This window comes from Argopecten irradians, chromosome 12 (genome assembly GCF_041381155.1).
Source record: "Argopecten irradians isolate NY chromosome 12, Ai_NY, whole genome shotgun sequence".
NCBI classification, from domain to species: Eukaryota; Metazoa; Mollusca; class Bivalvia; order Pectinida; family Pectinidae; genus Argopecten; species Argopecten irradians.
Genome location: NC_091145.1, coordinates 12184088 through 12200500, shown reverse-complemented (window position 1 = coordinate 12200500; position 16413 = coordinate 12184088). Strand labels below are relative to the sequence as shown.

At 35.5% G+C, this 16413-nt stretch overlaps 1 pseudogene; it reads right to left on the bottom strand.

Moving 5' to 3' along the window:
- Window positions 1–13903: 13903 nt before the first annotated feature.
- On the bottom strand, window positions 13904–16413 carry LOC138336342 (macrophage-expressed gene 1 protein-like; annotated as a pseudogene).

Genomic DNA, 16413 nt, shown 5'->3' with positions numbered 1-16413 from the left:
GTTTCTCTTCTGTTTGTAATTTAGTATATAATTAGTCTTCAGAGTACTACATAAACTGAAACATGAATTGCATAATGTGTGAAAGTTCTTTTATTAAAATATTCAGGGGAAAAAAACACCCAGGTTTATACGGAAGAGGATTACGGTCGTATATAAGAAATAAGCATAATTCGTTTTTTCATGTTGTAGGCTACAAATTTCGCAGCATTAACTAGGAATTTCAAGCGGTATCTTGACATTTCTGGTTGATATCTCGAAAATTCGAGTTAATAACATGAAAAGACTTATTTATTTTCATACACATGGCCGTAATCCTCTTCCATGTGTCTAGAATTCTATTTTTCAAATAATTTTTGAAACCTGGAAAAAAATATCATGTCCACGTTTCGTCTGTCTTCAAAGGGGAACAATCCACGCGGAATTCCTAAGAAAAGAAACTCTGCCAGCCAAAAGAAAGGAAATTTGAATGCACAAATGATACAATTTTCATCACACCTGAAAATGCATTAAATATCACACAAATATGAAAAAAGAATAGATAGCAAAACCAACAAACAAATGATACACAGTGTTTGTAATAACTCAAAATATCATAAAAACACAACAAACATACAGAAGATAAATACTATATTGTCTGCTCCAGTATTTGATAGAGAAAAAACTATAATTCGTCGACGGAGGAGCATCTTTAAACTGTGTGAAAAATATCTTTGTTTGTATTTTTTTTTTATTTATATAACATTTTTCTCGTGCAAATGCCTGCTTGGAATGCAAAGTTTATACAAGCGTTGCTCAAACTCAAACTTTGATATGAATTAATGTGATTTGTTTGTATTGAATTACATCGGATAAAAGGTTAAACATCTCGACCTACTACACGTCCTAATCAAAACAGCGAGGATAAACGCCCCGATAGCGTTAAAGTAAGCGAGTATTTCAGGATTAGCATGCCACAAGGATTATACGTGTAGGTAATTGTGTAAGGTCACTTCAGCGTTAATGATAATATTTTATTTTGTTTCCATAGTAAATACTGAAAATGTCTGCTAAGTAAAGTTATTAAACGCATTCTTTATATATTTCCTAAACGAAATGGGATGGAGCATAATAGAGACCAATTTGTTCCATATAATGTCCATGTTATAGGGAGTTCAGAAATAGTGATATATTGTATTTGAAACTATTCTAGTATTTTATACTCTATGGGGACTAACTTCTGATTTATTGGTTTATGGTGACAAAAAAAAATAACAAAAAAACAAATACTGAAACCTCACATTTGGAAACATCCATCTGCAATATAGAGTGATCAACGACTGGAACTCATTACCTTTGGAAATTGTGAATGCCGAGTCAGTGAACAAATTCAAGACCCTCACAATTATTGGAAGAACTTTGACATTAAGTTTTACCCTAGCTACTATTGAAAATATTACTATAAGCAGGCTAGAAAACAAAGGACATATATAACTGTATAACTGAATGTGCTCAAGATTTAATTAGTTCAAATATTTGATTTTTTGAATGAGTATTGCGCAAATATAATTATGTACAGATTATAGATTTAGGAGGTCAAGAAACATTGCTTAATATAGACCGAAAACGGGTATATATCGGAGAAAACTATTGTTCTAGAACTAGTATTGGAAGTGAAATTTCGCGTCATGTATCCTTTGACCATGGCTCTATATGTTCACAAATATTCCTTAACTTAAGGAAACATCCAACTTTAAGACAAGGAAACCACAACTTTAAAACAAGGAAACTACAAACTTTAAAACAAGGAAACTCCGAACTTTAAAACATGGAACCTCCGAACTTGAACATTCTCCATAGGAAAGCAATACAAAAGTCAAGGAAAGTTTTTCTTAATTCAATATTTTCCCCTTAACTTGTGTTGCTTGCCAATGGAGAATTTTTAGTTAATGACTTTCCGTAACTTAATGAATGCTCTTGAAACTGGGTCTTTCTTATGTTTGTTTAACACAGACAAACAAACACCAATTCATATAAACGGTTATATCATTTATTCTGACTAATTCAACGTCAGCTTCAGAATTTCAAACAAACAAAAATATCACACATATGTATATATCAGTTATTGACAATTTACATGTTCCATGGAATCATTTCCCTATAAGCAATCACATTTATTCTGTCGTATGAGAACATTGTCTTTTGTTTCACAAGATAACTCTACTTGGATCTTCACCGAACTTTGTTCCCCTGCTTGCTGACGAGTTTCCGTAGCATTTTCCTTGGCCTGAATTTCTTCGGTTTTACAATATGCCCAGTGTGTGTGTGTAAGTTCTCGTCCAAAGCATCTGTGTTCTTAGTAAAGGTGTCCATGTCTGTTGTAGCTTTCATTGAATAACAGCTTGGTTGATAAAAGGACACGTTTGTCAAGGTCTGTTCGTCCCATTTGTCCACCACGGTGGTCAGGAAGTTCAGTTTACATTGTTCAAATCCCCTCCTTGCTCGGAAGAGCTCCTCCGGGCATCCCCGTGGCTTAATTCCGTCAAAATCGTCTCGTACGAATAGTGGTGCCACCTTGCAACTTGACATCTTCTTGAATATGTTGATTTCCATTCCGAAATGTAATGAAATGATTGGTTTTGGCGAGAGGTAAAACGCGTGTGAGTAATCCGTATGGTTGTATCCAAGATGAAGTATATATGACGTCACAATGGATATGACGTCATAATTCAACACAAAAGCGGACTACGATCACGTGATACTGGATAATTATCTGGGCCCTGGATATCATGGAAAGTGACATCTATTTAGAAACCCACGTATACATAGAATTTAGAAGAAAATCTTATAAAATTGTATATTTCGTGATGCAATTGAACCTTTGTCGGGTTAAATATGGCGTTATATACCGACTTAGTAAAGCAAGATAATGATAGAGAGCAAATGTTCTACCAGGTTATAAGTATAACATCATCCTAACCGAATCAACGAGTCCTTCCATTGTAATATAAAAATGCTCTACATTTCCTATGGCATGAGGATACCCCCTGATCCGTCAAAAGATTCGACGTTACCATGTATTAGCCAATGAGAATAAATGCAATTGAGAGCTTATCTAACAGTTAAATACGTATGTATTAATTATGGATCTCATCAATGTCACAGCAAATATTTAAGGCTACGTGTTACTGATGTACATTTTCTGATCCTACGCAAAAAACAAACAAAAGAGTCCAGACCCCTAAAAAAGAATGAAAAAACAACATCTATGTATTCTTAACTTCATATCGCTAAACAAAGCTATCTGTTTATCTGCCGATATAAATAAATCGCTATTATATCCTCTGTCATCCTCGATATTCCAGGGGTTCCGATCACTTACGATCTCTACACCCCTGTACTATCTCATAGTAAACTGAAAGCAGCTCAGATGAAAAAATCTGAACCAATCACAGGTCATCAAAATTTCCTTTGAAGATTAGAGCGAGAGCTACACTCAACTTCAAAGCCACACAGTCAACCACAGTGTACCGTTATACGGCTCTTTTGATGTGCATCAAGTACTATACTTGTTCTGTTCGAGATCTATTGTCTCCAGTTTTACCATGAGATAATCCAGGAATGTAGAGATCGTAAGTGATCGGAACCCCTGGAGCACCCAGGATGATCCTATGTATGTTTGGATCTTAATCTACAGGTGTAGTGTCACTGTAAGTGACATTACTTGTTTTATTACCAAGCATTTTCACACTTGTATCGTCCAATGAAATGAGATAATAGGATTATGTCCCTTTAACAAAACATTACAGCTGTGTGGATTTGTATGAGTTAACCTCGCATACCACATCACAATGACCAGGTGGTTAGGGGTATTTGTCCGTGATAATGATACTGTATCGCCCGGAGGAAGATAGTGTATATTTGTGTATTTGACACAACTTGAGTAAACAACACCAAATTATATATATATATCTCAATCCCCGGTATCCCCTAAACAGCGAGAGCAACTACAAAAACGACTGAAATTCAGCTTTAGAGATGCTCCACCGCCGACAGAGCATAAACAATATTCATTATTTCAACAACAATTGGCGTTTAATCATGCTAATACTGTATACATCTAATTAACAGAAAAAATAATATAAAATAATTTATTTTGCTTTTGGTGTATGCGCAATCAGCACTTCATTCCATATAGGACATAGTGCCACACGGAATTTTATTCAGGACGCAATTAATTATTTTTTTCTTGAAGTAGAATCAGAAGCTCAAACTTTTCAATGGTGGTTATGGTGTAAAGTGAGTAACTTTTGTAACTGAAGAAAAATACTAACTAGTCTGCTCCTGTTATTCAAGAGAGAGAAAAAGCTTCAATGTACACATAGATTTTATTCGGCCTGTAGGAAATTAAAAATATTTCCTCTGCTATAAGCTCAATCATAAAAGTTACAAACAATAATACATGCGCACTTTGTACATTAAATTGTTGGGAATAATCAAGTTCTTTGTAGATAACTGTACTGTTGGATATAGGCATAGACTCCCGTACCCTCGTGCATCCATATAATTTTCATGTTAAAACTGATTAAGAGATAGTTTATACACAAAATCTATGAAAAATTATCTTTTTATCTGCATGACAAATTATAGTGCCATTATATTGAAAATTCGTTATCTGTCAAATCAAAGGCAGTCATAAAGAACAAATTGAATGCACCCGAAAAGTTATACTATGGGTACAGGTTGTATAACTCTCCGCCGATTCATTTCTTGATGGTGTTTCCAGCAGGATTTCAAAGTCTTTCGTGGTTTCTGCGTTCACGACCGATTCTGCCAAACCGTTCAGTACATTACTAACTAATAGACCAGTCAATCTAGCCATAAAAATAGCTGAACCTCAAACTAATTGCAACAGAAGCAACTATGCATTTTTCTTACTCCCTGATATGTAGTAAATGATGTATTAAAATTCCCAAATAATCCCAAAAGGGGAAAATTGAAAAATATCAGCTTTTCTAAGACCTATATAGCCTCGCAGATAAGCACTGTAGATTAAGGGGGTAGGGTAATAAAATTATTCTTTCATGGAAAGTATTTATATGTATACAGTATATACTTGCAATATTACAATAAAGATAGATTAAACTTTGTTATGATATTTGTTTCTGTAAAAATCATTTTATTATGAAGGTCAAATAAAGGTCAAAACTGACGAATTGGTGAAAAAATGATGAAAAACCAGCAGTGCTTTCAGATTTACTCTCTTGTAGGTTTATAATGCATTTATATCACTTATACCATTTTCATCTTTGCACAAAAAAAAAATAAATTCAAACACACACTACAAAATATAACCATGGCAACTATATAATGTCCCATTACATTGTTAGCTCGCTACTCGGAGCTTACGGAATCACTTTGGTGTCAGTGTCGGCGTCGGTGTTAGAAATCCCATGTTAAGGTTTTGGTTATGTGTTGTAATATATACTGCTATTTTTAACAACTGACATTAATTTCTACAATATACTTGGATTAAAATTGTTATGATAAGTATGGACAAGCATTTAAAGAAGGACAATGCTGGATTTGGATAATTTCAAGAGGCCCAATTGGCCGAAGTAGGCAGGTTAAGGTTTTGGTGCAAGTGATGTAATACTGTCATATGTCAGAACTGACATTTATTTCTGCAATAATTTTGGTTTATAATTGTGGTATATGGACAATGACTTAAAGAGGGAAATGCTGGATTTTGATAATTTCAAAAGGCTCAATGGACCAAAAGGTTAAATTACATAATGACATTGCTATATTTTATACTTTGGCCAAAGGCATTTCGTTGATGAATGTAGTCTAATACCAAGGTTGTATCTTTCCCAGCCTTTCGCACATAAACTTCGAACATCTTTGTGTTGTCATTGTTTATATAATTGACCTCAGTGGCGTGATAACTAAAATCACATAAATATGAACATCAACTACAGAATATCTATTTATTAATGACCATATCCACTGTAATCATTTTTTACTCTTTCCACACTCATGGCACATTAATCTGTCACAGTAAACATACATACGCCTTCTTTCCTTTGATTACGCATTAGTACGTAATGATTCACATGTGGAAAACTCGCAAGTTCATGGAATACGATGCCTGTAAGCATCACACAGTTGTACAGTGAACTGCGTTCAAGCGTCCAGAATTGCTTTTCGGATCGTTCAAACTACCAATCACATCGTTAAATTCATTGGATGATGGGGGCATTTATATTAACTTCAGCATTAAGGGAGTGGGACGACTGGTTCACCCGTCAGTATAATGTCTTCGGCGGAATGCTTCAGTGATATAGCACTATAAAAAGGCCAAGACTTCCACTATACAACACGAATATACAACAGTCTCCCAAAGCAATCTAATTAAAATTAGACTTGTAATTCCGCTCCCACTACGATACTCTACGTTACGCTTCAATACAAGATCTAACGATACCCCGTTCGGGGTCACCTCAGCATGACCCCTGGCCTAGATTTGAAGTCCAATGAAAAATTGGCAATGACGTCATACTTCGATTTATGTATTGAAGCGTAACGTAGAGTATCGTAGTGGAAACGGAATTACAAGTCTAATTTTTTGTCTCCCAAAGCTGCCACCATGCTCTTCATACACACAACACACAGCATACATGGGAGGTCATCCCTACATGATCTTAGCTGTTAATAGGACGTTAATTTAATAAAACAAACAAGCAAGCAAACAAACAAACAGACAAACAAATCAATTCCTCCAGAAGAGGGGAGGGGGCGCCAATTACGGCGAATACAGCATGTATATAAAGAACTAAAATGATTAAGAAGTGGAACCTATATATGACGTCAAATTGTTTAAAATGTAATTAGCGGAGTGATGTGGCAGTATTGTCCTTGTACCAATAGCTTACCTTCAAATAATACAGCCTCATATATGCATGTATATTATGGTTTGTGTCATGGGGATTGGTTGTGGTCTACAACATTACGTTGACGTTGTATAAAGTGATATTCTAAAAAAAATAAGAACAGTTTATATTTTTGGCGGGAACCCACTGGTTACATTATACGTTGACTTCCATATATACATGTGTGTAGAAAAGCGAAGTTCAATTTTCATCTATACTTTAAAATAAACTTTAATCAAATCTTATTACAATCAGACTTGGGACCAGAGGAAATAATTCGTTATAACAAAAATTTGATATAGAGTTTCTGAAACTATAAGTTAGTTAAAGTCATAGGCCGATTGCACCCCGGATCAACATAGTTATCAAGCTAACTCACTAATTCCGAAGCCAGCAACAATGTCTTCTTTGACAGATTTTCCATTATCGACAATTAATTGTACACTTGTTTGATCGTATTTGATTTTCTATAAATTAACTCCCTCTTTAAACCCCAAGTTTCACTTTAAACAATGCTACATCCAACACTTTCTGGGAAAAAATTGTTATAGAGCAAACATTTTCTTGAAGGGACCACGATATCACTCCTATCAAAAGATAATTCGTTATAAGGAAATCCGCTATACATTTCTCAAAGAAGTATAAATAAAGAGGAGCCATAAACCCAAGATTTGAATTTACTCCGTAATAAATAAAAATGCGTATCAAGCAAATTCGTCTCAGTTAAGGAAGTTTTACTGTATATTGACTTTATTCATCACTGTGTGTATTTGCTACTTATTCAGAGCTACATTTATATGCCCTTTGACATTTGTTTGTTACAATATTTATTTCATTTGCTTGATATTGTTGTTTCTGTTATTAATAAGAAGGTGTAAAAGTCTATAACATGATGACTAGTTTTCACTGTAAAGTCATTTTTCAATATGTATCCATAAAGAACATGTAGAAGTTGATTATCATATACATAGATTAATTGGAAACATACATGTACATCCCCAACCCGGCAAGTTCACTTTTTAATTCTGCTTCTTCCGGTTTCATTTCTAAATATTTCCTCAAATATATATAAATGCTCTGATTGGACATTGTTTTACCGTCTTTGTGAATTTGGTAACCGAACTCCGCTAAAAGAGTTTATACAAAAGTTTTACCATACAAATTAATATTTAATTGTGGTTTAAAGGAGCCCCATAGGTCCATTAAATGTCGCAGATTTTAATAAAGCTTAATTAGAGCTTTATGCTCCGTTAACTTTAATGGACGTTTGTGCAACATCATATTTTCTGGAAATGACGTCATCAAGTTAATGACGGTTCAATGAAGGTTTAATCCTCGATTAACTTTTTAATAGACGTTTGAACAACTGGCCCCAGATAAATAAAATACATGGAACTAAACTGACCATTAGTATCTGTTATATGTAGAGCTATGACACGTATTAAGAAATGAAATGGCAATAAAGTAAAATAATTACAAAAATAAAAGAAAATAGTACATATAAAATACACAGTTCAAAACAAAAACAATAATGAGGTCACAAAAATCCAAACCACTCTTCGGAATAAGTATGAAATATTGAATTTTATCGGAAATACAAAATGTATGTGTAAAATGGAAATTTTGATCAATATCGCGCTAGTACAAACAGGCTTCCATACTTTTTTCGTCAATGAAACAGGGTTATCAAAACTGGCAAACTTTTAAAAACTTAAATACATCGTAATGACAGAACCATTACTCATTAAAGATAAATTAAAGCATACACTGACAAAATATCGAAATTCAGATATGTTTTATTTAACATAAATACAATATTATGTCGTCGTCAAATTGTACTTCCGTCGGGTAGGTTACCGTCACCGATCGCTAACCATTTCAACACTTATAGACATCTGTGAAGTACATGGTACTATGTATAATACTACTTAAAATAATCATGAACTTAGCTCACACTATCATAAATCTGCTAATGATGCACGATTGTCAATAATCAGCGCTTTTGTTTATGTGAATTGTCCACTCATGCCAACATTGTAGCTCTTTTCCGCCTCCTTTGTGGAACTCTTCCTATCTACGGCGGCCCATACGGGACACATTTACCGGCGGTGTAGATGGCTTTATAAATAGGTAAAATTAACCACTTTCCCCTTATGGGATTTTTTGGGAATTTTTACCAGTTACTTATAGTCGAAATCTAAAAACATTCCAACAAAAATAATTTCTGTTGCAATTAGTTTGACGTTGAAACCTAGTTTGACTGGTCTATATGGCCTGATCCCTGTTGTTGGTGGATATTGGTATCTTTGGTGTAGTGTAGATGCAATGTCTTTTAATGATTCGTACATGTATCTCGTCGATTCTTTCCCCTCTTGAAACATTTTATGTTACACGTAAATCAAGGTTTTGAGATAACTCTCTATACATTATATATAAAGCACAAGAAAATATTATCATTTGTTATTATAATTAGTAACATGCCAAACTACCAAGGACCTGTTTAATCCAGTGTCGGCGCTAACGGTGGCGATAATTACAGGGGTTAGTAGTAGTAATCACTAGTATCACAAGGGTATGCTGGTGTAAAAGAATGAAGTCAGAGTTACCGGGATTGTCTTCGCAGAGAAAAAAAATATAAAATGAAAAATATCTCAACTTCGCTTTGTAAGTGACGATATAAATCCGAATTAATTTATGAATGTTCTAAACTTAGTTCAAAGTGGTCTGTCAAATAGTTAAACGTTAATTTTGGATATAGATGCAAAAAACATATGTATTAAACATATTAAAATTTACAAAGATCGATTTTAGTTGCTATATATATATGTATTTCAATCCTGGTGTTAGATGTATGTTTCTTTCTTCTTTCAAGCACAGGTACATAATGTACCAAGGTGTAATCAAAGCTCCCCTAAAACCTGATTGGCCATCCCGTATGTATACCCTGATGCAAATGTAGTTTGTTACAGTGTTCTAACACTTACATCTACATTTGTTTGTTTACTTCGTTGCTGGTTGGATAAGGGGTCTCTAAATTGTTCGATGACTTCTCAAAGATACATCTACCAGCGATTTGGTAGCTCCGTTTCTGTTTCGGTACCTGCCTGTATCAATAGGCTCTTTAATTTCCCCCTCTAATATATTACCTATATATTAGGGAAAAAATTACAAATAACATTGCCTAATTCTATCGGCAGGTTTAACGGACTAAGCTGTCAAGTGAGTTTGAAATATGATATATGATGCTGGAGTAATAGAGGTGTGGAATTAGCTAGAGAGAGGATGGTCTGGTGATGAGAGTTAAATGGGGAGAGAGTCGTACGGTGTGTAATAAAGATAGAATGTTTTGAAAATATCGCTGTATCTGTCAACAGTGTTGTTGTGATATTGTGTCATGAACATTTATTTATCTAACAATTGGTTATGCTAAGGCACGGATTAAATTGTATTCTGAATCAATCTACAATATTTTCCAGAAATGTGGGGACGGTAATCCTGATATATCAAAAGCTGAGTCGTAGACATTTGATCTGGTTTCCTGGATTTTAAGAACTGTTCCGAGTTGCTTTGGAGGGGATTCTGAACTGGAGTCTGAAATTTCGTTCTTTTCTTACAGATGTCGCCGTATTTACTTCGGCCTTAAACTATTTTCATTTCCATTTTTTCCGCCTGTTATTGAAGGATAAGCAGAAATAGTGATGATATTCAGACGTCACCATGTCGTTTTCTAACAGCACAGGTAAATTTTAGCAATATCATCAGATTTTTGTTTTGTCTTTTATTATTGTTATGACCACAACCTTGTCACAAGGTAATTTGTAGCAATGTCGATAATGTAATTAGAAAGTCGTGAAGAGAAAACATGCGAGGCAGTATTTGTAGAGACCTTTCGACGGGGACAACAGAATGAAAGGTCACAACGTGTTAAACGTGTTAACAAAAGATTCCCGGATGGCGTTTCTATAGCGCCGATCTTTAAATAGCCGGAAGCAGTTTCTGCGGTTCAGGGCTCGTAATCACATCCTTTAAAAATGTGATTAAGACTCAAATCACTATCATTGACTAATTATTACTACACTACGAGCGATTTGTACAGCTTTGTCGTCAAAAGGAAGACTGCTCGCATTAGAAATGGCCTGCTAATTATAGACACTTCTGAGGAATTAAACACTCGCATTAATCTATTTATTCAATCCGTTACGGGACTCCTTTGGTCCGGTATCGATCGAGCGGTCCTTCAAGTTAACGGATTTCGCTTTGATCGTGTGGTTCTGAATCAGAAGTCATTATAATCGTTACACAAACGCTGGTCATCGGGGATCTATCCCAAATATAAACACTGACCAATGACCCAGGTCAAGGAATCTAAATTAGATTAGCGACATTCTTCAACATTGACCGGAACCTATCTCACACATCTAAATGATAAAACCGGACTCGGGAAACTTTAAAGATCTGAAAATGAAAATATTATCCTAAATCCATGTATGTTTGTTAAGATTGAAATCTACAGCATGTATCACACGTTTTAGAGTACTTGGTATTTTATAAATATTTTAATATAGGGTTTACCTGGAGAAACATGAGTCACTGTTAAAAGAGTCGCATAAAAATCATAATGACCTCAAAATATTTCGTTTCTAATCGGGTGTAGGACAGCTGGTGCCAGTAAAGTTTCCGGAATGACTGTTATGTAAGTACAATGATGTTGGTCAACTTTTCATTTAATTCTTCCTGATGTTGTTTGGCTACTATAATTCAACACCAAAATGACAAATTAGCAGCTTTTTCACTTAATTAGATTTGTAACAGGAGGGGCGAAAATGCATGTAGCGCTGCCAGACCAGGGTTCGAACCCGGGACCTCCAAACACGGATCCGCTACCGGTCGCGTTTGAGATACATGATTACTTGATGATCATTTTCACTACCAAAAGTTAAAAAACAAATAAAAACAATGTAAATCATATAAATGTAGTGTAGATTGAACATATTTCAAGATGAATATATGTACGTGAAACTTTTAAAACCATATCATGATCGACAGTGTAATTTTTTCACATATTGCATTTGAAGTACATATTGCTATTTTAAATAAAGCGGCAATTGTAAAATATGACTATAACTCGATCTTATTTAAAACTAGCATTTCACTGGCTTTAAAATGTGCTTTATTAACCCTTAAGGTAACAAATGACGTCACCGTTTCTAGAACGTCGCATCTGATTGGCGTAATGACGGCGTAGTGACTAATTACAAAACGAGTTTCATCGAAAAATTCACGGAATGGCATATAAATGTTGAAGGAGTTACTAAATTATCAATCTACACAAGTTAATCCTTAATATGACAAATGTAAACACCTAAATAATCCGATAACTTGTAAGTATATTGACGTTTATTTATTACATTAACAAACTTATAAAATCTTCGCAGCATGGTAAATTAAACACGATATTTGTTAGGCTCTGGCAATATACATATTAAGTTAAAAATATGTTTTTAATTGAAAAAAAAATCCAACAACAAATAATAAAGTGGTGGTATTTAAAATTTATTTCAACTAGATTGTCAATGATTTCAAAGTTTCCAAAACCCTGAATCCAAAGTATCATCATCATATTTATATTGAGCATAAACTTGCTTTAAATTTCTTTTTTGGAAGATTAACAAACAAATGATTTTAAGGGCAAAGCTTGTCAAAAATCTTTGATAAAAAATTAAATAATACTTGTTATATCTTGACTGCCAAAAAAATAAAGCGCATAACATTTAATGGCCAAAAATGAAACGAACAATTGTTAAACACAACGTTTATTGAATATTATTATTATTTCTCAAAATTTGTGAACGTTTTTTTCCAAGATGACAATTAGACGCAGGAAAGATTATAATTAGTTCTTACAGTATTTAGTCCATGGAATTCATGTCATGATTAGTGGCATCAATGTATAAGTGTTGTTCCACAGAAAAGGAAGAAGTGAAAATTGATTTATGTTAAATGCAAATCCTTCATCATTCGATATAGATATTGCAGCATGTTAACAAGTGATCAATTAAATAGATTGTAACACACATTGTGTATTAAGATCGCTTTTTTTTTTCCTCTGTATCTTCAAAGAGAGGTTTTGAATGCATAGTCTATATAGAAAGTTGAATGTAAAGTCTTTAATAGACAGGTTTGAATGCCATATAAAGTCTTTATAGACAGGTTTTGAATGTAAAGTCTTTAATAGAAATGGTATTGAATGTATAGTCTTTATAGACAGGTTTGAATGTAAATTCCTTTATAGTCTTTATGTAAAAGTCATTATAGACAGGTTTGACTATGTAAAGTCTTTATAGACAGGTTAGAGAATTAATAGTCTTATAAAGACAGGTAATGAATGTATAGTCCTTTAATATATACTTTATAGACAGGTTAGAATGTAAATTCTGTAAAACAAGTTTTAAAGAGCATGCCTGTATAGACAGGTTTGAATGTAAAGTCTTTATACGACCGGTATGAATTGTATAGTCGATTATAGACAGGTTTTGAATGTTAAGTCTTTATAGACAGGTTTGAGATGTAAAGTCCTTTATAGACAGGTTTGAATGTATAGTCTTTATAGACAGGTTTGAATGTAAAGTCAGTATATAGACAGGTTTGAATGTAATAGTCTTTATAGACAGATGTTTGAATTTAAAGTCTTTATAGAAAGGTTGAATGTGAAGTCTTTATAGACAGGTTTGAATGTAAAGTCTTTATAGACAGGTTTGAATGTGATAGTCGTTATAGACAGGTTTGAATTATAGTCTTTATAGACAGGTTTGAATGTTAAGTCTTTATAGACAGGTTTGAATGTGAAGTCTTTATAGACAGGATTGATTGCATAGTCCCTTTATAATATCAAAATTTAGAACGTTTAAATTCGCGGTACACTGATTACTCTATATGCAATGCATAGAGAAAGTCATATTATGCTGAATTATTTTGAAATTCGTGGATTGTCAAGATAACCACGCATGTAGCGAAAATAACCCCCACACTCCAAACATGTTTAGAAACATTTCCATGCTGTTCAAACGAAGAAAATGTCCCTTTTACTATCGGAGTAATACATACATGCAGATTCTCAATTTCAGTTTAAGATTCCACTTGTACCTCGACTTGATCGTTGTCTTCTGGAGACTCATACCCAACGCGTTGATGTTGGATTAGACTGTCCGATTCTAGGCGGCGGTATTCCCCAGGTCGGTTTTTGTTTCGGTTGTTTTTTTTTTTTTGAACGATTTTAACAACAAACAATATTAAAAGCATTGACGCGATAGTGACAGCTACAGCAATGACGAACACACTGCTCCTTGTGTCAGGCCATCATCACCTAGAAGTTCTGCGACTTTCATCCTTCTCGTTGGCTGATTCCATCTCGATGGCTGATTCCTGGAAGTTGTTATTACTGATATCGTTACTTAGTGTTATATCTTTTCCATACCAAGCCGTCATTGCTTGTCATGAAAGTGGAATTATCGTATATTCCCTCGTTAGGAATTTGAATAAACGGAGGGCGTTTGATATCCGGTCGGCAGACCCCTGCCCCCCTGGCCTGTCAAAGCGTTTGATTGAATGCAGTAGGAGATCTCGCATCCATTGGAAACCACAGCAAGGTGCTCACTGTATCCGGTTGGGCAGCCTCTTGGCCAGTGAGAAGGTCCGGAATTGATCAGGAATGCCTCTAAACTGAACATTTTAGTTGTTACTTCGCTTATGTTTGTTTTCTTCGTCGGAGTCAAGTTTTAAGGGGATTGCCTGTTTTACAGCTGAAGAATCCAGCGAAAGGTACAGAATATCGGAATCCTAGCTCGTAGTCGTCAGTAATACAAACTCGTAAATTGCTACTGAGCTTCATTTCATGAAAGTACGGTGGACAGGACCTGTCACCTGTCAGCGGATTTCCCATTGGTGTCTGTGAATACTCCGCCAAACAGATAGCCAAAGCCACTGTCCACCTTCCCAGTAGCTACACACCAATATCCCTTGTACGAGGCCGTTTGGGATGATACATAATCCTTACAAACACGTCGTCCACCCCAAAAAAGCCACAGTTGTGGCAACGACGCACGGTATTCGGCGTGTTCTTGCTCCCGACGTCAATCTCAACTTCTTCGTATCCAGGAGGACATGTGTAATCCCCTGTAAGAGGATTCTTTTGGTCGAGTTCACTGCATGTGTTGGACTTCACGTTCCCTGACATAGAACACGTCTGATAGACTCCACCAAACGTGTAATTGTTTGATAGACTGCGACATGTTCCATCATTAACGTTGGCTTGGAAACTGAAATTCGGAGAATCAGCATCTGTGCATCCCCTGTAAACGTTATGCTTGTAATACAAGCTGATAGAGTTTTTCACAATCTCTCGGAGTTCGGAGAGAACAGACATCGGGAGTTCCAGAAGAACCATAGGCGTCAGAAGGAAATCAAGCGGATCTCCAGCGCGGTCAATAGCTACCAAGTTATCAGCAATACTATCGGCCCAGTCATTCAGGCTGAAGTTCTCTGGTTTATATACTGACCCACCGATAGTAGCCGTTTCAGAATGGGTCCTATTGCCAAGATACTGATCAATCATTTCTTGCGACGTCGAATGTTCGTAACCACCTTTGACATTGAATTTGCTGTAGAATGAAGCACTTGCCGAGGTCAGCACAATCCTTTTGTCTGAACTATAGGACCGCGCATACGTAGTTTTGATCTGGTCCTGTTGGACTAGAGCAGCCCCGGCGTCTACACTGGTGATTACGTGAGTGCCAAAGTCCCGCACAAGAATCTGACTCTCGTAACTAGCCATACGTTTTTGTTTCTTCACGATTAGTGATGCGATGGACAAAAGCCTTGCTTTGAAATGCGGATTCAGTGCTGTTCCTGGTTGTAATTTGGCGGAATATCTAACGTACCTCATTTGAACCCGAGTGGTAACAGATTTATCTATCATTTGTCTAGAACGGACACTTTCAGACTCGTGCGAGAAGGATCCTTCGATACCGAAACTTTCAGTATGGTACCCAGCTTCAGCGTTGACCGTGCTCGATGTTGTCGAAGTGTAGTTCTGCCAATGTGAAAACATCTCGGCGAACGTTTCGAGTTTGCTCTGTTTTAATGGCACAGAGTATATGTCGTCTGGTAAGAGGTAACGACCGTCATCTGTAGTCTGACATAAACTGTAGTTATAGTTGATCACCTGGCCGCCATGTTTGTTCCGTAAGTTGTCCCAACCTCCTCCTGGCAGTACTTCGTATCGTCGGAGATATTTGTTCAGACTTTTCTGGAGACATCTTTGTGGGTCGCCGACGCTGAAAGTAATCTGGTCGCCTTTATCGACGTCGGGTGAAGTTCTGGCATCAGGAATGACTGTAAACGCTAACAAAACTAGTATGGCAGACTTACAGCGGTACGCCATGTTTGTGTATGAAAGTTTGTTGTAGTGATTATTGCAAAAATGCATCGTTACCTATACCTATTCTCG